Raw genomic sequence first — 22,800 nt, 5'->3', positions numbered from 1 at the left:
CAGAACGCTTCCCTTCTTAGTAATGTGTTATCATAATCCCCCCCTCTCACTTTCCTGGGGATCTGCTCAATTGGCATGCATCTGAACGATGCTGGACTATGCCTAGCCTCTGCCCAATGTTTTGCCACGGGTTGCTGTGTGATATCCTGCTTTTTATTTTTATTTTTCTCCATTCTGTCCGGATCCATTGCTGCCCTAATGCTCGACCTATGCATTGCCATTCTTTCCTTAAATTGTCTGGTAGTTTTTCCACAATAAATGAACCCACAGGGACACTTAATGATATATACCACCATAGTGGCATCACAAGACATCCTCTGTCTGATGGTATATTTTTTACCCGTATGGGGGTGGGTAAAGAACGAACCCAGAATCAGTGCACTGCATAATATGCAGCCTTTACATTTATATACCCCTGGTTTTTGGAGTAAAAAGTGCTGAACTTGGGCTTTCTGGTATTTATTTACCGGATCCGAAGGGCTCAATATCTCCTTCAGATTGCTCCCTCGCTTGTAGCTGAATTTTGGTTTAGAGGGCACCTTTTTGGCAAGGGTCTCATCCGTAGTTAGAATCGGCCAATTCTTTGTGACACTTTGTTTAACCGCTGTACTGTGTGGCCCATAGCGACTCACATAATATAGATCTTTGCCGCTACCCTTATTTTTATCTTTGCATTTCGACCCCTGTTCCTGCAGTACATCCTCACGATTAAGTGAAATGGCCCATTCCTTTGTGTCTAACAACAATTTTTCTGGGTAACCCCTATCCAAAAACTTTTTACACATATTGGTGAGGTCTTCCTCCCTCTTGGTTTGATCACTATCAATGCGCACCACCCTTAGCATCTGTGACTTGGGTAACGAATTAAGTAGATGCCTCGGGTGGTTGCTATGGTAGTGAACCAATGTGTTTCTATCCGTTGGCTTTAAATAAATACATGTTTTTAATTCTTCAGCATCTTTGTATATTTTCACATCCAAAAAATCAATTTCCTGTACATCATGTTTGACTGTAAATTTTACTGGACTATCCAGACAATTTAGACGTTCCACAAATGTATGCAAATGCTCTGCTGGTCCCAGCCATAAGAAAAAGACATCATCTATGTAGCGTCTATAGAATGCCCCATATTTTCTAAACAGCAAATCGCCCAATATATGATCCATCTCGAATTTATACATATACGCATTCGCATAGGCTGGGGCCACTTTCGACCCCATTGCAGTACCTGTGCGCTGTATATAGTAGCTATTTTCAAATTTGAAGTAATTTTTATCCAAGATGAACCGGAGTAAGTCCAACATAAACTCAATGGGTGGACCTGAATATGAAGAATTGCCGGTGACCAATTCCCGCACAGCCTCCACACCTGCATCATGTGGGATGCAGGTGTAGAGGCTCTGTACATCCATTGTCACCAATATTATGTCTTTATTTGGAAAATTGATGCTCCGTATCATTTTTAAAAAATCATTAGTATCTTTCAAATAGCTACATATATTTTGTATACACGGTTGCAATAAATAATCCACAAATGCTGCAATGCCCTCATTTAGAGAGCCATTCGAGGAAATTATTGGACGGCCTGGCAGCTTTTGCAAACTTTTGTGGATTTTAGGCAACGTGTATATCATAGGTCTGATCGGATGTTTCGGCAGAAAATATTCAAACATATGTCTCGTGATCCACCCACTATTCACAGCAAATTCCAAAATGTTATTAAGTTCTTTATACAACTGTTCCGTGGGGTCAGAGGGTAATTTCTCATATTTGCTTACGTCAGATAGTTGGGACAAAAGTTCATGTTTATAGTCCACATAATTCATAACAACAATTCCCCCTCCTTTATCAGCAGTCTTTATGATAATATCCTTATTTTGTTTCAAGGACTTAATGGCTTCTTTTTCTGCTACAGTCAGATTGCCCCTTAATTTTCGCTGTGTACTATAATAGGAGGACATGTCCACGTTTAACATACGATTAAAAGTCTTGATGGATGCATTGGCACTCACTGGGTCGTATGTACTTTTAGGTCTAAATTTACTCAAGGTAGAGACTATCCCCTCCGGGGTGCCTGCATGCCTGTCAATCATATTTGTATCGTGGGGAGCTGCCATAGTGCTTGCTTCCATAACACTAGTGTTATGGAAGCAAGCACTATGGCAGCTCCCCACGATACAAATATGATTGACAGGCATGCAGGCACCCCGGAGGGGATAGTCTCTACCTTGAGTAAATTTAGACCTAAAAGTACATACGACCCAGTGAGTGCCAATGCATCCATCAAGACTTTTAATCGTATGTTAAACGTGGACATGTCCTCCTATTATAGTACACAGCGAAAATTAAGCGGCAATCTGACTGTAGCAGAAAAAGAAGCCATTAAGTCCTTGAAACAAAATAAGGTTATTATCATAAAGACTGCTGATAAAGGAGGGGGAATTGTTGTTATGAATTATGTGGACTATAAACATGAACTTTTGTCCCAACTATCTGACGTAAGCAAATATGAGAAATTACCCTCTGACCCCACGGAACAGTTGTATAAAGAACTTAATAACATTTTGGAATTTGCTGTGAATAGTGGGTGGATCACGAGACATATGTTTGAATATTTTCTGCCGAAACATCCGATCAGACCTATGATATACACGTTGCCTAAAATCCACAAAAGTTTGCAAAAGCCGCCAGGCCGTCCAATAATTTCCTCGAATGGCTCTCTAAATGAGGGCATTGCAGCATTTGTGGATTATTTATTGCAACCGTGTATACAAAATATATGTAGCTATTTGAAAGATACTAATGATTTTTTAAAAATGATACGGAGCATCAATTTTCCAAATAAAGACATAATATTGGTGACAATGGATGTACAGAGCCTCTACACCTGCATCCCACATGATGCAGGTGTGGAGGCTGTGCGGGAATTGGTCACCGGCAATTCTTCATATTCAGGTCCACCCATTGAGTTTATGTTGGACTTACTCCGGTTCATCTTGGATAAAAATTACTTCAAATTTGAAAATAGCTACTATATACAGCGCACAGGTACTGCAATGGGGTCGAAAGTGGCCCCAGCCTATGCGAATGCGTATATGTATAAATTCGAGATGGATCATATATTGGGCGATTTGCTGTTTAGAAAATATGGGGCATTCTATAGACGCTACATAGATGATGTCTTTTTCTTATGGCTGGGACCAGCAGAGCATTTGCATACATTTGTGGAACGTCTAAATTGTCTGGATAGTCCAGTAAAATTTACAGTCAAACATGATGTACAGGAAATTGATTTTTTGGATGTGAAAATATACAAAGATGCTGAAGAATTAAAAACATGTATTTATTTAAAGCCAACGGATAGAAACACATTGGTTCACTACCATAGCAACCACCCGAGGCATCTACTTAATTCGTTACCCAAGTCACAGATGCTAAGGGTGGTGCGCATTGATAGTGATCAAACCAAGAGGGAGGAAGACCTCACCAATATGTGTAAAAAGTTTTTGGATAGGGGTTACCCAGAAAAATTGTTGTTAGACACAAAGGAATGGGCCATTTCACTTAATCGTGAGGATGTACTGCAGGAACAGGGGTCGAAATGCAAAGATAAAAATAAGGGTAGCGGCAAAGATCTATATTATGTGAGTCGCTATGGGCCACACAGTACAGCGGTTAAACAAAGTGTCACAAAGAATTGGCCGATTCTAACTACGGATGAGACCCTTGCCAAAAAGGTGCCCTCTAAACCAAAATTCAGCTACAAGCGAGGGAGCAATCTGAAGGAGATATTGAGCCCTTCGGATCCGGTAAATAAATACCAGAAAGCCCAAGTTCAGCACTTTTTACTCCAAAAACCAGGGGTATATAAATGTAAAGGCTGCATATTATGCAGTGCACTGATTCTGGGTTCGTTCTTTACCCACCCCCATACGGGTAAAAAATATACCATCAGACAGAGGATGTCTTGTGATGCCACTATGGTGGTATATATCATTAAGTGTCCCTGTGGGTTCATTTATTGTGGAAAAACTACCAGACAATTTAAGGAAAGAATGGCAATGCATAGGTCGAGCATTAGGGCAGCAATGGATCCGGACAGAATGGAGAAAAATAAAAATAAAAAGCAGGATATCACACAGCAACCCGTGGCAAAACATTGGGCAGAGGCTAGGCATAGTCCAGCATCGTTCAGATGCATGCCAATTGAGCAGATCCCCAGGAAAGTGAGAGGGGGGGATTATGATAACACATTACTAAGAAGGGAAGCGTTCTGGATCCACGAGTTGGATTGTGTGGTACCGAAGGGTCTTAATGGGCAACAATCTTTAGGATGTTTTTTAGTCTAAATTGGCTTTTTTCTCCCTTTGTACTAAACAGCACCTTATGATTTTCATTATACAAAAATAGACAATATGTATCTAAATACTAGACATAGTCCTGATAAGATTGACACATATGTTTCAAATGGTTGAGATAAAATTTGTTTCTATTTATAGGTGCTGTTACAGTGTATTTGCGGTTTCTGGAATCAACATAAGCAATTTGTAACAGTTCTTTTAACCTTTTTTTGGGATTAAATACACAGCGTTTTGTATCATTGCAATTTGGTGAAGGAAATTGTATCACTATAATTTGATGACACCTAGCGGCACAAAATTATAAGGTACTTTTAAATATGTATTTTTTAGTATGTATTTTTTAATATGTACTTTTCAGCTATGTATTTTTAATCATATGTTTTGATCATGTGAATTTAATTGCACTAAATGCTTATGGCACAACTTGATGATGTCATGATGACACCCATTTTGGAGGGTATTGTGGGTATATAAATTGTTTTATCATCACAAGCACTTTTATCCTTGATAAAGGCCCCAATGCGGGCCGAAACGTTGGATGCACGATGTGAATAAAAGCACCATTATTTATTGAAACTGGAGTGCTGGTCCATCCTTTAACGATTATACAATACTACTTTGACCAAGCACCCGTGGAAAAATCTAAGTGGTTGGAGTGCAGGTACCTTGGACATATTATATATATATATATATATATATATATATATATATATATATATATATATATATATATATATATATATATATATATATATATATATATATATATAGGTAATAGAGGATCCGCACTCTCATTTTCAAAGTATAACAGCTTTTATTTATCACATCACAATCAGACGTTTCGGTCCCTCCTGGGGACCTTTCTCAAGATCCTTGAGAAAGGTCCCCAGGAGGGACCGAAACGTTGGATTGTGATGTGATAAATAAAAGCTGTTATACTTTGAAAATGAGAGTGCGGATCCTCTATTACCTATATCATAAACATTGATCAAGCACCTCCAATCAACTACTGTCAGAGGTGCAGGCACTCCAGGAAAAAATTATATATACTGTATATATATTCAAAGTCCTAGCGCACACCATCCATTAGTAACTTCAAAAATAAATCACGTACCTGGGTGCTACCCTAAAAAAGCTGCATTATCCATATTCCACTGAGAAAGGTGCACACCAGGATTTTTCACTTAAAACTTCACGTTTATTAAATAGAATTAAAACAGGAACCGGTCAACGTTTCGGTCTATCTCTAAGACCTTTATCAAGACCCTGTTCACAACATCAGTGTTTAAATGCCTAAAAACATGACACTCACCCCTTTGTGCACGCCCACATAATCATGTGAATAAGGAAACACCTGCACCGAAAGAGTAGAGAAAATATATAAACATTGTGGCAAGTATGTGCAGATTGTAAAAACAATTTAAACATATGCAGAGAACTGATACAAAAGGGATATGAAATTTGCAACATTGTGACCAGTCAGTTAGCGCTGCTCAAGGAAGCACAGATAAGAGCAATGCTCATTTAAGCCTAAAGGGGCTAAAGTATCCAGAATGCTTCTCGTTGAAGTAATTTTTTGGACCTATCAACCCCGCGTTTCAGTGGCGGAATGTGGTCTATAGCTATATATTTAAATGTGGGTAATCTGTGGCTCATTTCCAGAAAGTGTTTGGCAACAGGTTTATTAGTTACCCCATCTCTAAATGCTGTGCTGATGGCAGACCGATGTCCGTCCATCCGCAATCTCACGGTCTGGTCTGTTTTCCCCACATATGCAAGACCGCAGGGGCAGGTGATTAAATAAACCACGAGTGGTAGTACAAGTGATGTGATATCTAATCGATAGGCGTTTGCCAGTTTGGGGATGAAGAAAAGATGTACCTGGAGACATGTATCTGCATGAAGTACAGCACGGACAACAAAAGCAGCCTAACTTCAATTCACGTAACCAACCACTAGGATTCTTTGAGTAACAATCAATTGGGTCACGCTTGACAAGCAAATCCCTTAGATTCGTGCCTCTTTTAGAACACATCATTGGGGGGGCCAGAAGTCCCCCCCCCCAAGTCTCGGTTACGTTTTCTTAGCCTTACTTACATCACTTGACCTATTCCGTGCTGTCACAAGGGCATTGTCAACTACCTTATCTGGATAGCCACGGTCCTTAAAGCGAGTCCGCATCTCACACAATTGTAGTTCAGTTTGTTGTTCTGAGGAATTATTACTAATCACCCTGCAAAATTGGAAGATAGGGAGGGATCGCTTCATAGTAGATGGGTGGCAGCTTCCATAATGAAGAAGTACATTTTTATCGATGGGCTTTCTGAAGAGGGTATATGTAAGGCCCTGGTCAAATGAACTACAACTGAATCTTACTACTGATGTATTATTTAGGGGCACATTTATCAAGGGTTGAATTTCGAAGTTAAAAAACTTCAAAATTGACCATCAAATAGGCCAAATTCGATAAGTCAAACTTTTCTTTTTGAATTTTTTTGGCCGTTTTCAGTCGAATTTAAATCTTTCCATCTATCATAGAAATCGTTCGAATTGATCGATTCGAACGATTTAATCGATCGAACGATTTTCAAAAAAAATACTTAAGACTTTTTAAAACTTAGCCAAATTTTGCCTATAGGTTCTAGGAGGTCCCCATAGGCTAACATAGCAATTCGGCAGGTTTAAGGTGACAAAGTGTCAAAGTCGACCTAAAACATGATCTGATTTTCAAAATGTTCTAAAAGTAGATAAAGAAAATCTAGTTAAACAAAGGAAACACAAAATTATTATACTTGGTCATGTGGATTTACTGAAGAAAAAAAAAAAAAAGATCCAATAATATATCTGCGTGTGGAAAAAGTAAGTAGATTGTCCTCTTAGACCCCCATGTGCAGCAATGACTGCAACTAAAAGTTTGGGGTAACTGTTAAACAGTCCTCCTGCACATTGACTTGGAGGAATTTTAGCCCATTCCTCCATACAGAACAGCTTCAGTTCATGGATGTTGGTGGGCTTCCTCACATGAACTGCTCCCTTAAAGTCTTTCCATAACATTTCAAATTGATTTCAGACTTGGCCATTCCAGAACATTTACTTTATTCATGGTCTCTTGAGATCCATTTCACGGACAGATGAGATATTCCTTTAGAATTCTCTGGTATAGTTCAGAATTCATTATTCCATCAGTGATGGCAAGCTGTCCAGGCCCAAGTGGAGCAAAACAGGTCCAAATCAAAACACTCACACCACGATGTTTCACAGATGGGATAAGGTTCTTATTGCTGGAATGCAGTGTTTTTCTTTCTCCAAATGTAAAACTCATCATTTAAGCCAAAAAGTTCTATTTTGGCTTTATCGGTCCACAAACCTTCTTCCAGTATCCTTCTGGTTTATTCACATGATCTTAAGCAAACTGTAGACGTCAGCAATATTTTTGTTAGAGAATACGGTTTTTCTCCTTGCTACCCTGCCATACACACCATTCCTGCTTAGTGTTATTCTGATGGTGGACTCCTGAACATTAATATTTGGCAATGGGAGACAGACCTTCAGTTGCTTAGAAATTACCCTGGGTTCCTTTGTAACCTCTTGGACTATTAGACACCTTGTAGCTGGAGTTATCTTTTACGGTCGACCACTTCTGGGTAGCAGTCTTGAATTTCCTCCATTTGGACACAATCTGACTGTTGATTGGTGGAGTCCATACTCTTTAGCGATAATCTTGTAACCTTTTCCATCTTAATGGGCACCAACAACTCTTTTTCTGAGGTCCTCAGACACCTGCTTTGTTAGAGTCATGATACACATCCACAAATGTGTTGTATGCGTGATCAGGCTTTGCTGGATCCCCTTTAAATAAAAAAGGCTCTCTAACTCACACCAGTCATCCCATTGACGGAAAACACCAGACTCTGATTTCACCTTCAAATTATATGATAATCCTAAGGATTCACTTACTTTTGCCAGATGCAGATATGTTATTCTCCATCTACTTTTAGGACTTTTTATAAAATCAGATGATTTTATGGGTTCACACACTTTTACACACGACTGTATGCAAGGGCTTGTCTTTGATTGCTAGGGGTGTGGAGTGTAACCCATGATCTCCAGTACGGTAAGCCATAAAGTGCATTTGGCAACCAAAATAGTACTACATTGATGTCAGTGTTAGATCTGATCCCAGATGTGCACATTCTGAGAAGATATTTAATGCCCACAAAGCGCCTGCAGTCAAGTCTTAATCAGTGCATCTGACATGTATCAAGGTTCCTATAGGATTTGAAATATCAGATGCACAGTGATGTAATATAACTTATATTCAGGAGAATGCAGGTGCTTCATTAGTCATATTTATCTCATTTTGACAGAGCACATCTCATATAACCACCTTAACAAACACAAGATCACTTGATAATAAGAGAAGAGCGGTTACTATACTCTGATCCATACTGATGTAATTTTGTCCGACTTGTATCAGATATTCTTCCAGCTTGTGATGGTGCTGAGCCGTTCTCACGCTCAGAAAACGACTGCACCAAAATGCACTTTCTGTTAGAACCGAGAACACCCTTTCAACCTGTGTATACACAGTGGCTAAATGGATCACACAACTGTGTCTCTGCCAATGACAAACACAAAAAATGTTCTAAGGACTAATCTCGCCACAGTTCAAGCGCAGAATGAGAGAGAGAGAATCAGGGTCAGTACAAACACCATCCTGTATGCAGTGCCTCTTTCAAATGCGGCTCAATGCAGCAGAGAAATAAAAATGACTTAACTCTGTGAAAACTCCAAGGAGACAATCACCCCCCCCCATGGAAGAATAGGAAACACATCACAAAACACATCACAAAACCAGAACCTAATTAGCTGTACTAACCAAAATGAATGAATAGAGAGTGTTTAACCATTAGCCTGCTTCCGAGGCTAATAACAATGCACTGCAGATCTCTCTGATTACAAACTGATTAAAATATTTCATAGCCAAGGCTGCTGCCAGGCATAGGAAACTGCAGGGCATTGTGGGAATGTAGAACTATATTCTAATTGTAATCAGTTAGGGGTCATACAGTTCCTCAATGCTCATGTTTTAGGTGAAGCCTCCCCTGTATAGCATAAATTCCATTACACTAATACAGCATGTTCATGTTTGGAATTCATTAGATCTGTGCTTTTCCAAAAAAAGTCTCAGTTATTTGCATCATCTTTTCTTACAGTTATAAAAAAAACGTATTTACACCTACGGTACTGTTTTGTCACCAACATGGATTTATGCTTTCTCAGACATTATCAAGTAAAAGATACTGTTTTATTCGTTATGTGTTAAAATGTGCTTTATGGAAAATGGCACAGCTGCATTTCTGAGCTTCTGGTTGACGGGTTTCCAGATAATAAATCCCATAGCTATAACAATAGTGGTCACACATTATTGGATTATCTCCCAGCATAAGTGATACAAATATACCTGTATAGTTTTACTGGTAGGGCTTTTGGGCTCAGTTTATGAATATGTATTAATCATGGCTCTATTAAATATAATAGTTCAAGTGGAGCTTTTTTTTAGAAAACAGGACGGTAAACAAACTGCAATAAATACCCGTTCTCGTCCGTTTTTAGCCAAAGTTGCCTCTTTGGGCAACATCAAGCGACTTCACAATAAAGAAGCAACATATATATTTTCCCATCTGCAATTTACATTATTGCCAACAGGAAAGCATTTGCAGAAGATTAGTAGCACGTGGTACAGGAGAGTTATCACAGGCAATTGATTTCCACGTGCACCATTGCCATTAAGGAAAATAGCTTTAAGGCTAGTACCACACGGGGCGGTCATCGAACTGACGTATGCAGGCCAAAAATCAACCCTTAAGTGGGCAGTAGTTTCCTCTTCTGATCATAAAAGGAACAGTTGTGTCGCACACTTGGCTGTTTGAAGACATTGCATTTTTGTGCCAAAACAAGTATATTCTCACCGGAGCTGACACAACGAACAGAAGAATGTAGGGACTGATTTCTGGTCTACATATTTCCGAAGGACGATTTCAGCCCCCGTGTGGCACTAGCCTAAATGTACAAGACAAAAGTAAACGGTATGTCGTGTCAAGTTGCATTTTCCTTTTTTTTGTATTAATGGCCCATAAAGGCCTGCCAGATTCCTTCCAATCCATGCAACAATACTGAGAAAATAGAGACAGTATTTTTTGTGATATTGTTGTTCTTATTCCTAGTACAGGTATGGAACCTGTTATCCAGAATGCTCAATGCCCAGATAAGGGATCTTTCCGTAATTTAGATCTTTCTACTAGAAAATCATGTAAATATTAAATAAAGCCAATAGGCTTGCTTTGCTGCCAGGGATTAATTATATGTTATTTGGATGAATTGGAGTCATGGGGAGGTGGCCGTTCCATAATTTGGAGATTTCTGGTTAGCGGGTTTCCGGAGAACAGACCCCATACCTATATACAAGGTTTGTCTATATAAGACGAACCCGGAAGTCTGCATTTTACGTGGTGGGTGGGGAGAGCACGAGAAGAGCTCAACCCGCCTGCCACCCGCGAAGAAGAGTGCAGGGTCGGCCCGAACCAGCGGGTAAACTCACTGGTATTGGGCCAGCCCACACATCACTAGTGGAGGGATTGCCAATTACAGCCCTGTCTTCACACAAGCAAGTCACGGACGGCACCCCTGGACATCCAGAGAATTCAGCCCGAAGGAAGTGGAACAGATGAGAGGGACTAGTAGGGAATGTTCAATTAATCAACATGAAACACTACTTTTTTTTTAAGCACATTCCTTTTATATTTAGAGGAGTACAATGCAGTGGCACATTCTTGTTTTTCACACAATAGGTCTCCTTTGTGTAATTAAGAAGAGGATCTTCTTGGAATTTACACACGTATAAAAATTTTCGGTCTTTTATACAACCACCAATTTTTTTGGTGCCATCTAATCTCCTCAGTTACAGTAAAACATACACTATCAACTCTATATAAGTACTTGTAGCGTATAAATTCAGGAATGGATCCGTAATTTGGATCTTCATAAGTCTACTAGAAAATCATGTAAACATTAAATAAACCCAATAGGCTGTTTTTGCTTCCAATAAGGATTCATTATATGTTAATTTGGATCAAGTAAACGCTACTGTTTTATTACTACAGAGAGAAAAAGAAAATCATTTTTGAAAAATTCAATTATTTGGATCTATTATTTGGTCTATGGCAGACACCCTTTCTGTAATTTGGAGTTTTCTGGATAAAGGGTTTCCGGATAACAGATTCCATACCTAGATTTAATTTACAATAAACCAAATCAAAAATAATTTATCAGTAGTGGAATTTTTTTTAATGTTAAAAAGAAAGATCCCGAAATTGGTTTATATTACACAGTTTAAAACATAATTATGTATGTGAGATTAGACAATTTTCCTGATTTTTCTTGAGTATACAAAGTTAATTTTGGCTCCTCAGCTGGTGTCTCCCTCTCCATAAAAAAATAAATCTGTTAAAAATAAATTGTTTTGCCGAGAAATACAATTATCAAATTTAATTGGATAGGTCCTTGAGGATAAGGAAGGAAAGAAAGCACTTTTATTTAACATTGTCATGCAACCAAAATCTAACGGAGTCTGCTTTGCATATAATTTCTTAATGTCATTTTAAGTTTTGCTTAATCTCAAATGGTAGAATTGACAAAATACTCCTGTAAGTATAACTGCTGTTTCCCTGATACGCCCACTCAGGACCAGCTGCTGTGATTACAAATATTTAATGCTGAAGCATGTAGCAGCCCTTCTTAGCAGACGTTTTCTTCTTCTCAGGAGGAACACAAATACCATAATACCAATGTGCAAACAAAACCCCAGTAAAGCACAAGATTTTATTGCAGAACAACCAAAATGTATGAAAGCTTTAAAGGAATTGTTCAGTATAAAAATAAAATCTGGGTAAATAGATAGCCTTTGCAAAATAAAAAAATGTTCAATATAGTTAGTTTGCCAAAAAATTAATGTAAAAAGGATGGAGTGAACACCACTTCCTACTTAGCAGCTCTCTTGGTTTCCACTGATTGGTTACTAGGCAGGAACCAATCAGTGACTTGAGGGGGGCCCATATGGGTCATAACTGTTTGCTTTTGTATCTGAGCTGCATGCCAAGGATCAATTGCAAACTCATTGAACACTTATGTCCCATTTGGCCCCCTTAAAATCGCTGACTAACTCAGAGTTAGAGAGCTGCAAAGCAGGAAGTAGTGTTCTGTTCTGTTAGACATCCAGCCACTCCAGCCTTTATACATTACATTTTTGACTAACTAACTGTATTAGAAACATTTTTTATTTTTCACTGCCTAACTATTTACCCAGTTTTCATTTTTTTCACTGAACTGTTCTTTTAAAATACTTAGTTTCAAAAATATTCATAAAAGTTCCTGTTATTGTATGGGACCGTTTTTATGTATGCTTGAAAAGTCCAATAAACATGTAAACCAGCATAGATAAGAAAATTGCACTTACAAACCATACACAGTATTATTTGCTATGCTTATTTTTTATATATATATATATATATATATATATATATATATATATATATATATATATATAAAATATACATATAAAATATACATATACATATATATATATATATATATATATATATATATATATATATATATATATATATATATATATATATATATATATATATATATATATATATATATATATATATATATATATATGTGCGTGTGTATAACAGGGACTATACCACATGTTCTAGCCCTTCTACAAACAGATTGAGGGTGACACTGGAGTGCAAATGCCATGCCCAATGACAGAATGTTTATGTTGGGGTGCATTGATACAGGAACAAGAGGAACTGCTCAAACCAAATAGTTTTTTGAATTGATAGCAATACGATATGGGAAGCAGACTTAGTGTCCACTGTAGAGAGGATAGCCAAATTGTCCGTGGGCTTAACCCTGTAAAAACGTAGGGTAAGCTTACTGATTCCAGCATTTCCTCTCCCACCACTTATGATCCGATAGACTATCAGCACTTCAGCATGTACAATGTTTAAACTTTTGTATGGCTATCTACCGTGTTTTTATTGATTATAACGATGTCTTGATCACCTGGGTTTCATAACAATATGACAAAGTACTAAATAATGCTCTGCTATAGTTCATCCATGCTACAGTAACATGAATGACTGGATGTGGTTCTTACAGAAGCCAGAACTTACAGCTTTGTAAATGCATCAATGCTTCATTGGATTCACACAGTTTGGGGGGTACTTTTGAAAAAAAGGGGATATCACTCCACTTGCAGAGGGGGTAGCAGGGTTACAGATGCAAATATTTAATGGGCAGCATTTGTGCATAAGTAGTTAGAGAATGTGTGTGCCAACAAGAGGGAAGCTTTGCATCAGTGTTTAGGTTGTGTTAAGTCAACTTTAACAGTGGACAAAAATATGTCACTTAGTGGTACCCATTGGCCTGTTGATAGCAGAGCCTTTTTCATTTTGCTTAGCCTGAAAAAACACCATCATTAATATCAGTTTAATGATGTTCTCAGACATGCAACCACTAACAACATACTCTTGCCTATAACACGTTGATCTTTATAGGGTACACAAGAGGTAGATTTCTGCTGTTTATTTCTCAGCGAGAGAATTGTTAAAAACCGGTTTTTATTTCTCAAATAAACCTTATTGCAAAGATATCCCTGAAAAAGTACCCCCCACACACACTTATCCCCGCCCACAGGCCTTATTTGCATAGCAAATATATATCAGTAATACTAATTTCACGGTCTTCTGAAGAAAATTTTAAGGCTGCAATTCTGCAAAAAAGGATGCTTGAAGGAGAGAGAGCTTTCATTTTACACTACTCACTCAAACTTGGTGAACTGAAAAATACATATCTTATCAAAGCACCAAGGACAGTTATTTCTGAATAAAATTGAATTGTGTATTTTTTTTTTTTTAACGACTGCTCAGTATCGGGAAAACTGGGGTTTTCCAGATAAGAAATCTTTCCATAAATTTGTATCACCATATCCTTTAAACATGAAATAAACCCAATAGGATTGTTTTGCTACCAATATGGATTCATGCAGCTTAGTTACTGGTACACGACCTACCTGGAAATTCAGATTTACGCATAAGGGTTACATTACAAATGAATTCTTTTATCAATATTATACTTTTTCTCTATAATATAAGTTTAAAAACTGAATTCGTTTAATTTTCCATATCATGTTTCCCTCTAGCAACCCAATAGACCAGATCGTTGACTTTGTAAACCGATATACAAATTTGATATATGAGTTGATACATTTCTCAGTGGAAGATGCAGCTATTCAGCAGAATATATAAAATGCAGCTAAAGGTGAATTGAGCAGTTTGGATTTCCAGTTAGATTTTAATTTTTTTATATATGTGAGCATTTGATGATGATCTTGATGTGTGTTGGTGCAAGCAAGTTTTAATTTTTAATGCCCTGCTTTCACAAGCAGCAGATAAAAAAATCCCTGTCGTCTTCAATTTCTCATAATCATATCCATTAAAGGAAAAATCCATCAGAGAGAGAGAGAGAGAGAGAGAGAGAGAGAGAGAGAGAGAAAGAGAGAGAGACACACACACACAAGGGAAAGGGTTCTTGCTATCAAAGAGCACTTAGCTAAGGGTCACTAGGTATTAGTGAAATTAAGAATAATGTGCTTATATATATGTTTTTGCACACTTTATTGACTATATTTACACTTCATTTACTATGCTGCCAATTGGTGGATGATCCCATCACTTTCACCTATACAGCAACCAACCAATCAGATTATGAGGTGGGATGAAATGAACCACAACTTCACTGTAGGGGTATAGGATCAGTTATCTGGAAACCCGTTATCCAGAAAGCTCCAAATTACCGGAAGGCCATCTTCCAGAGAATCCATGTAAATAAAACAATTCAAGATTTTAATAACCATGTCATTTGTCGCTCTAATAATAAAACAAGATCCCAACTAAGATATAAATCCTTATTGGGGGAAAAACAATCCTATTGGGTTTATTTAATGTTTAATGATTTTTTAGCAGACTATGGTATGGTGATCCAAATTACAGAAAGACCCCTCATTCAAAAAACCCCAGGTAGCAAGCATTCTGGATAATACGTCCCATACCTGTAATAAAATATAATACATTTCTGTTTATAACAATTCAAACTAACCTTTCTATTAAAAACAAAAACAAAAAAAAAAAAAACACAAAATAGGGTTAAATCTTTAAACTTTATGAGATCATTAAAGGGAATGTCAATCCAAATTCAAAAAAATAATGTTTTGCCTAATAACAGAAAATATAATTGTAAACAACTTTACAATATACATTCATTATACATTTTCTATGGTTATTTGTATATGTATTGCTATTGAAAGCAGTGTAAAGCTGGCTATAGATGTAAAGATTTTTAAAAGATACAAACACGCAAAACTTCAAAGCTACAAATAGTAAGATGATGAGAAAAAAAGTTTTATAAAATGCTTATGACATCTATAAAATGATACTTTGTATCTGATAACCGTCACATGTTAACTGACTGATATTAGTAAAGATTCCTTCTGATGTGGGGAGGTCTGTTTTGGTGACAACTATGCTACAGCGTCTGCTGCGTCTGCATGAGTTTTAATATGGCTATATGGTTTATTTTCTTTAAAAAAAAAAGAAGAAATGATTCAAGCAGAATTAACAAAGCCACCAAATGCTTTAAAATGAATAATTCACTTCAAAATGAACTTTTTAGTATGATGCAGACAAAAGTGTTTTAATACAATGTGCAGTTAGTCTTATTTTTTATTTTGTATGTTTCTAAGCAATTACATTTTTCTCAGACCTGGAATTATAACTGCTATCCGGTTGCTATGGTTTAATTACCCTAGCAACCAGGCAGCAGTTTGGATGTTAGAATGCAAGACCAATAGGTATGGTCCTGAAACAAAGTTTTTCCATTAAAATAAGAAAACAATTAAATCGGAACCCTTGTAGTAAATCTGTGAGGATGATTAAAAAAAAACTATACAATACTAAAAAAGTCAAAATAAAAGCAATCATCCCCTTTAAAGATACATTTGTGTGAAGTACAGATTGCTTGTGCAGCAATATTTGTGTAAAACAAACAAAATAAAAGTATAATAATAATAATAGTGCACCAAGTTGACATATACAGTACCAGCAAAACCTACGGTATAGCAGAGATATTGAAATATGAAGGAATTAGAAAAACAGGTTCAAACTACCAAAGAAAACAACGGAGCCAATCAAAGAGCTTCATGTACATACATATAGTTACATAGTTAGTTACATAGTTAAATTGGGTTGAAAAAAGACAAAGTCCATCAAGTTCAACCCCTCCAAATGAAAACCGAGCATCCATACACACCCCTCCCTACTTTCACATAAATTCTATATAACCATACCTATACTAACTATAGAGTTTAGTATCACAATAGCCTTTGATATTATGTCTGTCCAAGAAATCATCCAAGCCATTCTTAAAGGCATTAACTGAATCAGCCATCACAACATCACCCGGCAGTGCATTCCACAACCTCACTGTCCTGACTGTGAAGAACCACCTGCGTTGCTTCAAATTAAAGCTCTTTTCTTCTAGTCTAAAGGGGTGGCCTCTGGTGCGGTGATACACTTTATGGGTATAAAGGTCCCTTGCAATTTGTCTAGAATGTCCTCTATTGTACTTGTAAAGTGTAATCATGTCCCGTCGCAAGCGCCTTTTTTCCAGAGAAAACAACCCCAACCTTGACAGTCTACCCTCATAATTTAAGTTTTCCACCCCTCTAACCAATCTAGTTGCACGTCTCTGCACTCTCTCCAGCTCATTTATATCCCTCTTAAGGACTGGAGTCCAAAACTGCACTGCATACTCCAGATGAGGCCTCACCAGGGACCTATAAAGAGGCATAATTATGTTTTCATCCCTTGAGTTAATGCCCTTTTTTATGCAAGACAGAACTTTATTTGTTTTAATAGCCACAGAATGACACTGCCCAGAATTAGACAATTATCTACAAAAACCCCAAGATCCTTCTCAATTAAGGAAACTCCCAACACACTGCCATTTAGTGTATAACTTGCATTCATATTATTTTTGCCAAAGTGCATAACCATGCATTTATCAACACTGAACCTCATTTTCCAGTTTGCTGCCCAGTTTCCCAACTTAGACAAATCCCTCTGCAAAGTGGCAGCATCCTGCATGGAACCTATAGTTCTGCACAATTTAGTATCATCTGCAAAAATAGAAATAGTACTTTCAATGCCCACCTCCAGGTCATTAATAAACAAGTTGAAAAGCAAGGGACCTAATACAGAGCCCTGCGGTACTCCACTAACAACACTGGTCCAATTAGTATATGTTCCATTTACCACCACTCTTTGTAGTCTATATTTTAGCCAGTTCCCTATCCAGGTACAAATACTATGTTCCAGGCCAACATTCTCCAAGTTCCAACCATGGCAAAATAATATATATATATGGCTACGGGATATGGGCAAGGAAAATTTCATGGCCATAAATATATTTAACAGAGGCCTCAATACCGTTAAAAACAATTAGAAACATTTGCTTGGAAGGTGCCTTCTTCCACACCACAAGTTAAACCAAATTATATACTTTGCAGAGAAAAATACCGGTTGCTGGATTATAAAGTACAATTTACATCTCTACATCAATTCACGAATAAGCATCTGGTTTGGCACAACCCTTTCTCCTTAAATTACCCGACAGGGTAATAAGCAGCCAGTAGATTCCTTGGGTAAGAGGCCCATGCTGCATTACTATACAAGTGTTCATAGCTGCTATTCCTGGGAGAGTCATTACATCTGTGATGTGGCAACTATCACATAGACGGAACGCATGCATTTTCCGTTAAATCAGCCTTGTCGCAGCAATACATCACATTACATATATGTGGGGGGGGGGGTAAGATTTAATATCCACAGGCCCAAACCAATGCAATTCCTAACAGATAAGGACTTTTGAGGAGGACCAGGTTGAATGAAGCCTCTGCTGCAATTGCTCTACCTGCTTAGCATATGTATTACACTTAATCACCCACCCACCGGCATGGCATCAGCATACCACAAGCAAATTGCCCATGCGGATTCAGCCCATGCCTTAGTCTTATTATGTAACCTAGAAAGTATGTGTGTAATGCCAACTGCAGTGCTTCTAAATGAACCCATGGAGAGCAGTTTGCCCAATAGAATATATAGTATTATAGTAGAGCTTTCCCCCCTCAAGTGTTAGTTTAATGGAAAGGCTGCAGATGTGTGTCAGTAGCTTCCTATGCTCAGATGCAGCTGCCAAATCATCATAAAAGGCACAACCGGCGACCCCTGTATGATCATCTCTATTAAAGAAATGATGAGTCCTTCTGTTTACTTTCTATGTCTGCAAAGGCCCAACATGCAATCCATACACACAGAATGATAAGGGGACAGTTCTGCATCTCAGCTCCACACAAGCAGTAAATTCAGATTTCCCAGCAGTGACAGCATTGGAAATAACATGCATTTTAATTTTCCCTGGAAAGCTGGCAGTTACTGTACCTTCTATCAGAATGTTCTGTGCTGGGGAGCAGATCTTCTCACTCTTGGCATGTCTCACCCTGTCATTCGCTTTTCAATACACTCATTTAAATACGTACGTATATTGCAGTAAAAAATCCCCTAACCAACCTGCTGCATTATCTCCGGCTCACACAGAGCCTTTCCATCCAGCCTTGGCTCCGAGCTGCTGCAAGGGAAGCCGGGAGATGTAGTTCCGTTTATTCTGAGCAGTTTCTGTTTTCTTTTTCCTGTATTGAGTTCGGTCGCATGAATCTGTCTGTGCCGGCGAGCTAAGGTAACGAGATTGACAATAACTCTAATTGGAATCAGACAGACGTCTTTAAGGTGCGTAACATTTGCGAGAACAAGAAGAAAGAAAACTACAACACCCAGAATGCCCAGCTCTGGGAATGGAACAATGTGGCGATGAGCTGGCACTGGGAGTAGAAAGACCTCCATCTACAGCGCCACCTAGAGGAAGTTTCGGCAAGTTTAAGCAGACTACATAAGACATAACATGGATTTGGGATCAATAATTATTGATCTGTGTGAGTAAGGAAGATGCCGACTTTAAACGAATCAATAAAAATTCCATCATCATAATATATTTCATGGGCAGAGGATGTTTTCCTCTCGCTATACTGGTGCTGCCTGTGTAACTTATAATATGCGCTACTACGTTTCTGCGCTAATAAACCAGTACAAGTAAAGGGAGCCTAAAATGACTTTGCCACTTTTCCCGCCTTTCTACCTGGTGTTGAAGAATGCACAATTTCCACAGGAGATAAATAGTGACAGAGAAAAGGCCAGAGAAAATGCATTATGGTGGTAATGCATAATAATGGATAAGAAAAGAACAAAAACAAGTCTGCTGCAGGGTTGCCAGCTCTCATTTTCAAAACCAGCCCAAGCCAGCTGCAAAACCAACCCAAAACTAGCCAAGAGGCACTTCAAAAGTAGCCCAAAAATAGCCCAATATGTGCAGTGAGAAAATAAATAAATGAATATATGTGAAAATACACCTTTTTCAAATTTTCACTTCTTTCGCAAATTTTTCCATGAAGCAAAATGGGGCCGATTCACCCATCGCAGGGACATAACTACAAAGGGAGGGCCCATGAAGTAAAGGGGCTCCATAAGGCCATAATACATGACAATACTTTAATAAATATTGGTAAAACTGGTCAACCTCTAGACATTTTCGTGGCCAGCAAATTATTACCCCAAAATTGTCTGAAATTGAGGAAAGTCATCGGAAAATGCAAGAATGCTTGACGTACGGGAGACTGGGGTAGAGCCCAAATTCTGGTAACTCCTGACTTCTAAACAAGTCAGTCCCATTGCATGCTGGCTATTGTAGTCTTATGGATCATGAAGAAAACTGGAGAGTCTTTAAATGTGAAAAAAAGTGTCATTTTTTTATTGACGCACTACATGTTTCAGACCCCAAAGGTCCTTCTTCTGGTGCAAGTTACTTGCACTAGAGGAAGGACCTTTGGGATCCGAAACATGTAGTGCATCAATAAAAAACTAACTTTTTTTTCAGATTTAAAGACTCTCCAGTTTTCTTCATGATCCATGATACGGCTGTGGAGATGGCTTCTCCACTAATCTGTTGAAGAGTCTGGGTAACAGATGTTGGATCAATATTATTTGTAAATGTAGTTTAATTGATCAAAACAGATAAGAAAATTGAAAAAATAACCCACATCAACTGTGGAACATCAACTATGCCAGTGTTTTGCTTGCTTTGATTTTCTCTTTCCATTTTGTTTCTTTTTGGAACATTTTTCAAAAATTTAAGTTCCTGGTGTTTCAGTTTGGTAGCTCAGCAATCCAGGTGCAGATTCTGAACTGTTACAATTTGCTACATTAGTTGATACATTTCTTATCAGCAGCTGTGGCATATTAGGAACTATTTAAATGGACTTTTAGTATGATGTTCAGTGATGTTTTTATTCATTAGCTCTCCAGTTTGCAATTTGCAAACTGCCCAAATTACCCTAACAGCAATGCACTGATTTAAAAGAGAGACTAGAATATGAATAGGAGGGCCCCGAATACAGAGATGAGCCTTACAGAGTATTTGTTTTTTAGATGGGGTAGGTGACCCATTTGTTAAAGCAGGAGTCAGAATAAGAAGGCAAGTAATTTAAAAAAAAACTATAAAAGATAAAAATGAAGACCAATTGAAAAATTTCTTATAATTAGCCATTCTATAACATACTAACCCCTGTATGTAAATTAAGGCACTGTTTGCCTGGGAGCAGTAACCAATGGCAACCAATAAGATACTTGCATTTAAACAGGTGACAAGTAAATTCTACGCGCTGATTTGCCATGATCAGAATTGTGGATTGATCAATCCCCTCTCTTTTTTGTAGAATGTACATAATATATTATCAGGGGGAATGTGCATTGATCAATCCCCTCTCTTTTTTGTAGAATGTACATAATATATTACTTAGCACTGTCACTTAAATTTGCACTTGTATTACGACTATGTAATCAGAGTTTCATTTAGCATCCTTATCCATTATTTAATCTTGTTCCTATTCCAGTCCTGTTCACATGAAGAAACTAGCTGCAGTGTATATTGTGGTGTATTGACTACATATCACTGGGTGAAAGTTTCATTCTGTTACTTAAGTACCTTCAGCTTTATTTGGGGGTTGGGTTGGGGGGGGGGGTAATTATAAGAACAAGTTGTCCTTTACTAAAACTGATTCCCCTGTGTGACAGAAACTCCTTCTTTCCTCCTCAAGACGTAGGAGTTAAAATGTCACTTGCCACTCACTCATAGGCATGTTCTGATGCTCAGCTCTTGTAATGATTAAACTAAAAGTGGGGGATTTCATCATAAGTAACTGTTTCGGAAAGATACGGTATAGCTGCTAATTTGTGAAGTGGTAACAGCAAGCAACAGCAATTAATGATTCATTTTTGTGTGACATTGCATTAGGGTTGCTTCTTTGGGATTTAACAACCCGTTAAATTGACTTTTTACTCCAAAATAGAGTTTGGTTTTGCATTAAAATTCCTCCAAACCATGTATTAACTCTTTGGTGACTTAATTTTTTTATGCTGTAGTTAAAGGGATCCTGTCATCGGAAAACATGTTTTTTTCAAAATGCATCAGTTAATAGTGTTGCTCCAGCAGAATTCTGCACTGAAAGGAGAAGGAAAGCTATAGAGGCATTTTATTGCCAATAGATTAGCTGCAATAGTGCAAGCTAGAATGCTATATTTATTCTGTAGAATGTTTGACAATTTGGGAAATTGACAATATGTCTAGCCCCATGTCAGATTTCAAAATTAAATATAAAAAAAATCTGTTTGCTCTGTTGAGAAATGGAATTCAGTGCAGAATTCTGCTGGATCAGCACTATTAACTGATTCATTTTGAAAAAATCTTTTTCCCATGACAGTATCCCTTTAACATATATATATAAAATACTGGGACTTCAAGTATGTAGTATGTGTGTGCTGCAATCCCTAGCCTATGACTAAGTGTACAAGGCACAAAACACGTAAGACCACCCCGTTTTGCGTAATAACTAAATAAAATAAAAATATTTTACTTGCCTCACATTTTGAAGTGAAGTCCAGTCTTTTGTGCCAAATGAATGTATGCTGAATCAAGAATGTATGCTTTCACCTCCCAAAGCTGAAGGTCTGGGGCTTGAGCACCTGGACCCCCTGTTAGTATTGGTAAGTATACCTTACTGCTCACCAGCTTACAATACTGGATACACTTTTTTCGCCCTTCCCTCATGTTATCTCTCCATTATTATGTGCTGCAAGCTGACTGA

The 22,800-nt window shown here is 37.8% G+C and overlaps 1 protein-coding gene across 4 annotated transcripts in view; it reads right to left on the bottom strand.

The window, feature by feature from the left end:
* Window positions 1-19,368, bottom strand: part of asphd2.L (aspartate beta-hydroxylase domain containing 2 L homeolog) — a 44,178-nt gene extending 24,810 nt beyond the window's left edge. For 2 of the 4 annotated variants that reach the window (XM_041566142.1, XM_018261190.2), the window contains exon 1: window positions 18,989-19,368. The gene's annotated coding sequence lies outside the window, so the exon portion shown is untranslated. Of the gene's footprint in view, window positions 1-5,673; window positions 5,716-18,988 lie in introns of all 4 variants that reach the window. The other 2 variants (XM_018261196.2, XM_018261182.2) reach the window with 2 other exon arrangements.
* Window positions 19,369-22,800: the final 3,432 nt, after the last annotated feature.

Source organism: Xenopus laevis, chromosome 1L, assembly GCF_017654675.1.
Source record: "Xenopus laevis strain J_2021 chromosome 1L, Xenopus_laevis_v10.1, whole genome shotgun sequence".
NCBI classification, from domain to species: domain Eukaryota; kingdom Metazoa; phylum Chordata; class Amphibia; order Anura; family Pipidae; genus Xenopus; species Xenopus laevis.
Note: the sequence above shows the minus strand (reverse complement) of the source record. Positions and strands in the feature narration are given on the sequence as shown.